An 11,264-nucleotide genomic window follows, 5' to 3' on the forward strand; every position below is an offset into this window, starting at 1 on the left:
AAAGTTGCCTTATATGTTTCTGTCATTGCATTTGCTGACTAAACCACTTTTACTTGTCAAATTCTTCTTCTTTGGAAGCTTAGGCTAACTTTAAAGCATGTGCCATAAAAAGGAATGTTCAGCATGTAAAATTAATATGTCATTATGTAACAGTCCTCACAGTTAAATTAATTTGTTATACGAAAAATTAATGCACCAAGGATTTTCTAGTAGGCAGTTCCTTAACTGGCATTCAGAGGCATAAATATGTTTAAAGGGAAAAATGTCTTTATTTCAATGAACTCAACAGTATAGAATCAACATCTTTATTCATTTACTTCCCAATTCTGTATATTTTGCTGTATGCAGAGAGTACCAAGTCTCAGTACTGCCATGGAAAGGTGCATGTATAACTCAACTATGAATAGCATAATTAAAAAGGTATACATTTCAGTTTCCAGCATCCCCCAGAACTCATAAAAAGTAACACTAATATCCAATTTTTAGGTCATGGGTGTTGCAGTATATCATCATAAACATTTCTTTTTATTCCTATCTCAATTAAGATGTCATTTGAAAATCATCAAATGATTACAGAGCTGAACATTGTTCAAATCAAAGTGGGCAGAAACATTTGAAAATTTGAAGAAGGCTTATGTAAATCATAACTCTCATTCTAACTTGACTCAGAAAAAATATACTACATCTGTTGAATTTAATTTAATCCATTGAAAGCAAATGGTAGTATGTCTCAAAGTGTTGGCTTCACTGAAAATTTAAAAAATGGCAACTTAAGAGTGGTAAGATATACCAGTCTGCCTGACTTTTTGATATAAGCAGAGAATGATACAGGATTAAGTGGCATGCATAGATTTGTTTTCAGTTATCTAATACGTGTGTAATCTTGTTTTTGCCCCAAACCATTCTGAAGAAAAGCCACAAGACTTAACACATTATTCCTATGATCTGCATTTTCGAATGTGATTTTAATATATGAATGCAACACAATGAAGCAAATCAGTCTACATACATATGAAGCTAATTTAACGTGTTGCATACAGTGGATTAAAAAACTGACTTTTTTAACTTTGTGAGGTTAGGTCAGGGATTACAGGTGCTAGTAAGTGTACTTGAAGCTAATAAATGCAGTATGGAGTTTGTGATGTGATAGATATTTAGATATCTGCTTCCTATTTCACTCACACACACACACACACACACACACACACACATATTATATGTGTGTGTGTGTGTGTGTGTGTGTGTGTGTGTGTGTATATGTATATATATATATATATATATATATATATATATATATATATATATATATATATATATATATATATATATATATATATATATATATATATCATTCATGTCTTAGTGCATACACATACTTATACACACTTGTAATAAAGCAGAGGACACTTAAAAGTATTCCACAAAACTGATATACAGATTTGCTTGCATGTAAACTGAAATTTGCATTGACATCAATAAAATAATTTATTTTGATCTGTCATATGCTATTTATAGACAGACTGCACAATGTGCTATCTATACTGTGCAATACTACCATTTCTAAAGACTTATAGTTGAGTTTGTGTAGTCAGGTATTGCTGTACAACCAGAAGCCAATACTCTAGTAACAAAATGTCATTTAATATAAACCTCAGAATATGGACTTGTAGAATTATAAACAAACAAAATGCATGCTTCCTAGATTTTTTTAAGGGTGGGAACAGCCATTGCAACAACAAACTTTGATTATACTATACTGTGCATTTTGTTCATTAAACCTCTGGTTGTCAAGACCTTTCTAAGCTCTACCTACAAGATAGACTATGCATTTGCTGTGCACAACTTGCTGCATATCTTAGGGTGAAATAATTATATTTCATTCTTACCACAAAACATACTGAGATGTTATTTTATATGACACTTCTATATCAACCTGCTGGATATTTCCTAATGAAAAAATATACTCCGTTCTGGCCTAAAATTAACATATCAGTTTGTAACCATCTAGAGGCAGGCTTCCTGAGAGGCCTACATATGTTTACCAGGGTTTGATTCTGAAGTTTGTTTACATAACCCTGAATATTTGAGATTATATTCTGTATTTATATCCCCTAAATTTGTAGCTGTTTTCCATATCTTAGCCCGTGCTTTGTCTTTTGAAAGCATACACTGTTTTCCCTATGGATGTTCTTTGTTTTAGTTTTATAGTATAGAATCAGACTGTATTGAAACATTACTACACATCTCTACCTATAGCTTGTGACTTTTTTTTCTGGTGGTATCATTGCTGGAATATATTAATTGTTTTATATTAATAGATAAGGTACATGATATTCTTGTCCATTCATTAGGGTATCATCTGTTTAGATACACATGTAATTATATGCACAATCATGGCATTTTCCACAGAGAGCTAAAGCTCTGAGCTGTTAAGGAGCTGTTTCCTGTGCCTAGGGTGCAGGGCTTTCTTCCTTCTACATTTATTTGCCTACTGTGTGACTCTGAGCAAGTCATTTAACTAGGTGGTACTCCTGGGTCTTTTCTGAGCATTAACAAATTGTTCAGTGGGCTTATCCAGTCAACACAGGTAAAATAAAAAAAGGAAAAAGTTATTAATTACTATAACAATAGTTCAGTCGTTCACTATTGGTTTTGACTGCACTTTCCTGGGGTTTACATGCAAGTGGTACTTCATTTTTGCTATAAACCTAATGCCTTTGTTTATTCTCATCTGCTCACCTGTGTTTGTTTTTGCTTCAACAGTTTCCATATTTCTGTCCTTCTGCACCTTAACTACAGATCATCCCTATCTCTCTCTCTCTCTATCACACACACACACACACACACACACACACACACACACACACACACACACACACGAGCACGCTTAAGCATATTTGCTTGCAATAGGAAAAAAAAAACGTTACACTGTGATAGATTCGTGATTCTTGAGATACACCATTTCCGTTATAAGTTTCTTATAATTTGTCTATCTGTATGTGCCTGTTGCTATTGTTCCATATTTGTTTTTGATATTCTCAATAGCTTACATTTATAACTGTTATGAACTTTTAGTTTTGAAATTTAAAATCACTCGAATATTATTATGACACATTAAGCACAGCGCATCGTCTTTTCAGAACTAAGTTTGTCGAAGAGTTAAACCTGTCATGTGTTGATTGCCACTGCACTGTGTATTTTATTCTGACATTTAGGGCACCTTACTCTCCAATATTAAAAATACGTGCGTTCTCACCAAACTGGTTGAAATGATATTTTTTGTTATCAGAGCTCATTTCGTGGTCTTTTCCATCACTATCAAGAAAACCAAATGGTTCTCCTTTTTTGCTTGGCTTAAAATTAAAAGTATAATAAAGTGCATCTAATATACGCTACAGTATAATTTACTCACTGATTCTGGACAGCAGTCAATGCTAATTTTCGCAATTAACCCTGTAGCATTTTTTAGCATAAGGAAGGTGGTGACTTAACACACATACAATGCTGTAAATATTAATGCAGCGTAATTGTAGTTCCAGTCCAATCATTTAACAACATACCTTTTTGTTTCTTTTCTCGTAACTGAATTTGTTTCTTAAGCTGTATTTTTTTTTTGTTGTTGTTTTTTTGAACACCCCTCCCCGTTCGGTTCCACATAAATCTATTGCCTAAAAAGCAGAGTAGTGCTAATCTATGGAACCTGTCTACGAACATATGTTACGGGCACACTAATCAGAACGTGAATTCCAATTGCCTTACAGCGATTTCTCTGCTTTGAATGAAAAAGGTGCATTGATAACAATAAGCCCAGAGACTTACTTTCACTAATTCATTCTCTTATACCAGCTTTTTCGAGGTCGCGCGGGAGCCGGTGTCTATCCCTTCACACTACTGAGGCATTGAAATTAATCCTGGACGGGACGCCAGTGTGGTTATGTAGTCATATACAATATTTTATTATTTCCAGAATAAATCGAAATACAGAAGATAAGGTATCACATATAATCCAGTGAAGGAAGGAAGAATATAAAGCCACAGCGAAACAGCGACAGTACTGTGTTACGGTATTTGTGAGTTACAGGATAAGTAATAGTAACAACATTCATTGATTACTGTTTTTTCTAAATGAATATTTTCTGCATGGCATAATGTATGATATCCATAAATATTCAGACTTTTAAGGAAATGTGAGTATTGCTAAACTATTGAGGGAACAATTGGAGCATAGGTGTGGGAAAGGAAAGTCAAGAATACTGTTAGTTAAATAATAAAATAACAGCCATAACGCGTTAAAGTTTAATAGTATGGAAATATGTATTGTTACTATGCGCTAATGATTAAAATACATAGTAGACGGAGTTTAAATATTTACACTAGAAAACTAATGTTTCCTTTCAGCTTGCCATCGAGACAGCACTGTTTTCCGATGCATACCTTGTGAATGGGTAAATTAAAGATAACAAACATGGTCAGACGCAGTGCCTCTAAATATCCCATATTTCTACCACGAGCTAGTGGTAAAGCCTCATGAACAGCATTAAGTTATTTGTAGTAAATTAAAACATGCGACGTAAGGCATTGCAAACTGGCTCTCTTGCTTCTTGCAGCCGCTTTAATAAACAGCGCACAAAGTGTTGCCATAATTTGTAGCGATGTTTTTAGAAAATCAACACATTTCTCAATGTAGAGACAAAACGCTGTAAGAAGCAAAATGGAGCATTACCCCATGTACTTCCCCTGTTTAATGCAACGTAGTTGAATTTTATAGTTAAGCCCCTACACACATTATACACACATTGTACAACGTAAAAAGGTCATAACTAATACATGGGGAAACTGCTGACAGTCTCCAGATTAATTTAAAATTCTTTAGCGTTGATGGTGTACACTTATTAGGATCATTATATTGACAAAACAAGTCAACATCTTCACTGAACTTAAAACGTGTGAGTGCAGCCGGTATTTAATTACAGGCCTTCTTCATTAATATTCTTGGTAATTAAGGCACTTGGAAAGGACTGTGGTCACATTTGGTCAGCGACATTTTTTTGTCTAATAAGCTATGTAAGCAGTGATGCAGGTAGTGTTTACAGAACTGCAACTATTTTCTAAACTGGTTCACAGTTTATAAGTCAGGCTCCTGTGGTTCCAAGCCTTGACCATCCCCACCTCAACACACACACACACACACACACACACACACACACACACACACATGCAATTTTCCTGGTTTGATGTGCATCTTAACGAATTAAAGATGCAGCGCATATATCAAAGTGATCACAGTTAACTGGATCTCTAGTAATAAAACGTTCTACCAGTATTATGGAGACAATTAACAATTTGGGTCATGTGTGTCATTTTAATTTCGATTATGTTTTTGACGCTGTTATCCCGTTACATTAATTTACATACTAGTGGCTTAGAAGATGTTTACTTGATTTTTGGGTTTATTTCTCCTTTTGTTTATTGATGCTTTGCAAATTTTCGCCACTACCACTAAAAAGTTTGCGAGTAGTTCTTTGATAGTTGCGCCCCGTTTTCTTTGCATAATTCCATACCTTTTTCGCTCAGTATAAACATTGCTGATAAGTGAATCAAAAGTCGCTCCTGCATTCTGCCTGTTGTAGTAGAGTAGTAAAGACCAAATACGTAAAAGATAAAATAATAAATATAAAAGTTCGTGCTGAAAAAAAAAAAAAAAAAAAAAACAGGCAAACAGCTCCTGCACTAGATAGCTTGTTATGGGTTAATTGCATATTCCTAATGCTAAACTATCAAAATACCCAGAGAGTATTCTTTTGTGAAGCAGCAAATGGGACAAGAGGAAGAAGAAGAAACAAAAAAATAAAAAATAAAAATAAAAAAATAAACATTCTTATGTGTGCATTCTCCTGTCACTGATTTCATTTGATATGCGGAATTGCCGAATATAGGGTGCCTGCAGTATTTGTTCATTTTGCTATTTTATGGAATATGGGTATCCTACAACATTACCACGACAAAATAATGAGTTATACTAGTAAAACGATTTTTTTTCGTGTAACTATACGATAAAGATTCAAACCAGTCGCCTACCTTTCTATTAACAGAAAGGTTGTAACTGTAGTAAGGGACCGAGCAGACGGAGCGTGCCTCCTCTTGCATCAATAATTAAACCTTTTTGGTGAACGGGCTCCAGGACATCTTAATTGTTAAGTCTCCCCCCCTTATTAGGGTGTGTAATTAACAAACTGTCGCTGATATCTGGAAAACGTCCAGAGCCATGTGCCACAAATTAAGCCAAATAATAGTGTCTTTTTAAAATGTTTCCTAGTCAGCCAGTGCAGTCAGACTAGAAAACTTACATTCAGAGATGAACCTTATACTGTATGTTGTAGAATCACCAAATGGTCTTTCTAAAGATCTCGCTGTCTCTTACACACACACACACACACGCACGCACGCACGCACGCACACACACGAACACACACCACATAAACTTTGAATCAAATCCATGTACCATTATTATTTATAGAACAAAATATGAGCACTGCAACCAAACAGAAACAAGCATAAATAGCCAATTGTCATTATGCAGGCTTGCTTGATTGTGTATTTATTTTAATGGTATAAAAATAAAATACATTTGTTAGAAGATCTTAATGGTTACATGGGCCCAACTGAGGTGCCCATTTTGGGGAGCCAGCTTGGACGTACATTCGTAGAACACAGTATGTATTTTTTAAAGTAAGTTAGTTGTATTGCTGTAAGCAATTCAAGAGCGATGCCAGCGTTTGTGTGAATGCTCACTTTTCTGTTGTTGGTTCACTTTAATTACGCCATGTTAAATAAACTGGAAAGCTCACCGACTCAGCAAAGCTGCACATAGCTCTTAACCTTCCATCGCCCAAAATGAGGAACACTCGCCTTCATAATGTGGAGCAAATGGGCAAAATGTGGAACACATACTAATGGCTTACTAACAACTTCAAATAGGAAGGTCATAGGATGGTTAAAATATGCTGGTTTTACTTATAAAGAAGACCCTTTAATGAATTAATATGATTCATTTCACTTTACCATGGATTTCACTTAAGAAATTCCTAACACTGAATGTGTGACAGACTCTTTCAGTGTGGAACTTTGAGGAATTTCGAGGAACATGAACTTTTTAAGACCCAAAATGAGGTACGTTCCTCGTAATGAGGTACACTTGAGAGGTACTACAGCATCTCAACAATGCAAACCCTCTTCTTGTCCATCCTTTTCTGCAAAGGTATGTAACGGTCTTCTCGCAGGTACGACAGCTCCTGAAACTAAATAGCTGCGATTATGTTTGCAAACCTATTTTGCAAAGCAAAAATAAAACCACTTACTTGAAATGCAGCCGTATCTACGCTGTACAGATAAGGGAAGAGAACATTGATCTTTGATTTGCTGTTTTAAAGCAAACAGAAAGGACAATCTGGACGGTCTGTTCACAATTGGGTATGCGATGATATTAAGAGCAAATCTGTTCCAACGCCGGCAGACACTAAAAACACGGATAGCCACGCCTGGGAAATTTTATTTATATTCTGCCTCTTAAGGATTTTATATATGTAATACTGTCTGTTGATATATCTACCTGTCCATCTATCCATCATCTGTCAGTCTTGACCAACTCAAAAAGAAAAGCTGGACCATGATCCTTATGAAGAAACCGACTTATATACACATACTGAATAAAACGCATCGTTTTGATAAACGCAGGGGACAGATATTGCAAATGAAAAATATACGTTGAAGCAATAAAACGTGTGGGTTACGCTGCAGGGCTATGAAACAGAAGGCCAGATTTGGAGTTTTGTCGTGTCACATAGCATACTGCTGGACCTGTACTAAAGAAGCAGAGACACATGCATCTCTCTCTTTGTAATCCATGTGTGTGTGTGTGTGTGTGTGTGTCTCTCTCTCTCTCTCTCACACACACACACACACACACACACACACACACACACACACACACACACAATGATTTCCACCTCTTAGCGCAAGAAATCTGGGCAAAACCTAAAATAATAGGGGACAAAAGCCCTAAAATAGGGACATATTTGAATTATTGCTCTCATAAACTTAGAACATTGCTAGATTTTTGTGCTGGCAAGAAGAGGATGTGAAGTCTGAAACTCAAGTATTATGTCATTATTTAATAATTTGAGTCCTTAGTGATTTGCCAGAAATCCACAAATTTAATGAGGAACAGACCACAAATAGGGGCATTCTGCGAAAATCTAGACAGTTGAGAAGTATGTCTCTCTCACACGCACGCACACACAGCAAACACACGTGCGCGCATTTGTAGACTAGGGGAATACAAATGGCTGCAGTTCACCTTTTAGTTGTTTTGTGAAGACAAGTGCGTGAACTGCAGTTTAATTCTGAGAGTAGATAGACTGGCCACTGTAGGTGTCACCCCTGCTACTCCTACTTGTAAAGTGTAGGGGTTCACTTAATTGCCATTTGTAGAGAACTTTGATATTGACCAAAACTGACTAGGTAAAATAATTCAGCTTGTATTCTGTGAACTTGGGTTCTGCTTTCTTTATGAAATCAATAAACGTGACCTTGGAAACGCAATCTCCTACATGTAGCAAGAGATGAAACGTCACTCAATGTTTAATTGCAAAAAAAAAAAAAAAAAAAAAAAAACACACACACGGCGCTGTGATTTTTAAAAGGATGTTAACGGTACAACACCAGAATAATCAATGTTTTGTTTAAACGGAGAAAAGAAAATCTTGTTTGTGTGTCGTCTAGAATAAATAAAACATCTTTTAATAGAGACGAGCGATTTGGAATCTTTCCATTTTAGAAAACTTCACCTGATTGTTTCTTGGTCTTGACTGCGGCTATGCTCACTGCTCGGACTGCAGATTTCAGCTGCTCAGACATTTACCCTTCTGTAACACGGTTTATAATTCTGTCCTTCACTGCACAGGAACACGATATTCCCCCAAAGAGCTCAGGTTAAAAAATACCCCAACGGCAGCCATTAGTTAAGTGAGTGCAATGAATAACCCCCTTGCTCAAGCTAATCGGAACTAATTAGGATTCTGTTAGCAGCCCTCCAGGGAATGCAAATGCAGCATGGGCTAGCAGGAACCAGCTTCGAATAATGAACTGGAATAAAACGCACGTTTTAAAAGCAAATGTGAGCGATAGCATCTCTGACTTCATCCCAAAACCTTATCCAGGCCTGTTGCAGACTCTTGTTTCAAACGACTACATATAACATTTTTGGAGGGAGTCGGAGAAAATTTTTTTTTTCCAAGAGGTGCTGGGAGCCACACAAAGCCATTAGTATGGGTTAGACTGAAATATTCTCCTCTGGCTTAATTTGGACTTAGTACCGCCTTTTACAAATATAGAGGTAATACAACTAGCAGATTATTATGTATTACTGACATTACAGCATACCTTTCCTAAAGATTTTTGTCCATTTTACATTTGTTTATTTATTTCAAGGCAAACACATTATCCTGCTAATATTTGTTACTGCAGAAAAAAAAAATTCATCTACTAATGGTTTTGGACACTTATTTGATTAATAGATGTGTACTCTGTTTGGATGTAATATCACAACCACTAAACCATTCAGATGTAGAATAAAGTAAAAAATGCATTACATTTTGGGGGTGAGAGTCAGAGGGGACAGGGCAAATATACATGTGGCTTTGGAGAAAATATAGGGTAAGTAGAAGGGCTGGTGGTGGCAATTTGGCTTGCTTGAAGTGGAAAGAGGAGTGAAGGTAAGTAGTGGAAAAAGTTCTGTGACCACAGGCCAGCCTGTCTGTGACAACACTGATTTAAGGTTAGTATGACACAGAGGCTGCAAAAAGATGAAAGGGTTGAGGGAAAAGCCCAGGGTTGAGTAAAACCTAAGAGAAATGATGTGGAAATTGAGAAGAGAGCAAGAGGCTATAGACAGAGGAAATATGTTAGAGGACACCTGGACAAAATGGCATATGGGGCTTAGAAGAGTTAGTAAAAAAGGGAAAGAGAGCAAGAAAGGGACATAGAACAGCTGGGCAGATTTAAGGGTGTACTATGAGAAGGAAGGTGTCAAATACTATGAGGGAGAGGGGTTGGGATCCGTCCTACCCTCACTGAGTAGAGAGATTTTATACAGAATAGGTGGTTGGAATATTGTTTAAATAAACAAATGTTGAATGTATACTTATTTTGACCTAAATGAAGTCTGCTTCATTTTGAGATGTGCATATCACTGGAATGTGTAGATTATAATGTACTATATATAGTTAAGTCAAATGAAAGAAAATATTTTCAGTTACATGTCTCTGTGCATCTTTTGTCAAATATATTGAATCCTATGTAGTATCACATAAATCTATGAAATGCAGTACAGCAATTTGCAACAACCAATTAATTATTAAAAAAAAAATACATATTTCATAGAAAGTCTAAGTGCTGATGAAATAGCATTTACAATTCTAACTAACCTCAATGAAAAAAAGGCATAAAGAATGAAAGATGGTGATGGCATATCATGCACCTTATCATCATCATCATCAGCCCACTTTTTTCCATTTTCTACATGGGGTCGGGGAATCATGTTAACTGTTGCCATCTCTCTCCATTCAATGCCACTCTCCTGCCTTCTTTGGCTTTCATGCCAACTGTCGCAGATCTTCTTTCACACAATCCATCCACCTCTTTGCTGGACATCCTCATTTCATCTTACCTTTTTCCTGTCTATCCCAAATCTTCATCACTAGATTGTCTTCTGCTTTTCTGTGCATGTGTCCAAGTTACTGTAATCTGTTCTCTTGGTCTTTTCTGCAGTTGGAGCTACTTTGGCTTCTGCTCTTATGTCCTCATTTCTTCATCTGTCCCACAGAGTGCATCCTACCACCCTTCTCGGGCACTTCATTTCTATCACCTCTAGCTTCTTCATCTGCTCTGTCTTTACTGCCCAGGTTGCTGTACTATATAGTAGTACTGGTCACACCACTGTCTTCTACACCTTACTTTTCAGCTTCTTTGGCATTTGTTGTCATAGACTACACCTGACACTATGCCAGTTGGCTGCAGCCCCTCTGATTCTAGATTTGACCTCGCCACTCAGACTTCCCTTCTCCTCAACCACCCCTCTTAGAAAATTGAAGCTGTTTACCTGTTCCACTATCTTCCCTTCTATCTCCTTTCTCAGCTTCTTCTGATTTCCCCAGTTTGCTGCCATTACCACTGTCTTATCTATGCTTAGTGTCAACCCACGTGCC

Source organism: Protopterus annectens, chromosome 3.part0, assembly GCF_019279795.1.
Source record: "Protopterus annectens isolate FY-2018-M chromosome 3.part0, PAN1.0, whole genome shotgun sequence".
Taxonomy (NCBI): Eukaryota; Metazoa; Chordata; order Ceratodontiformes; family Protopteridae; genus Protopterus; species Protopterus annectens.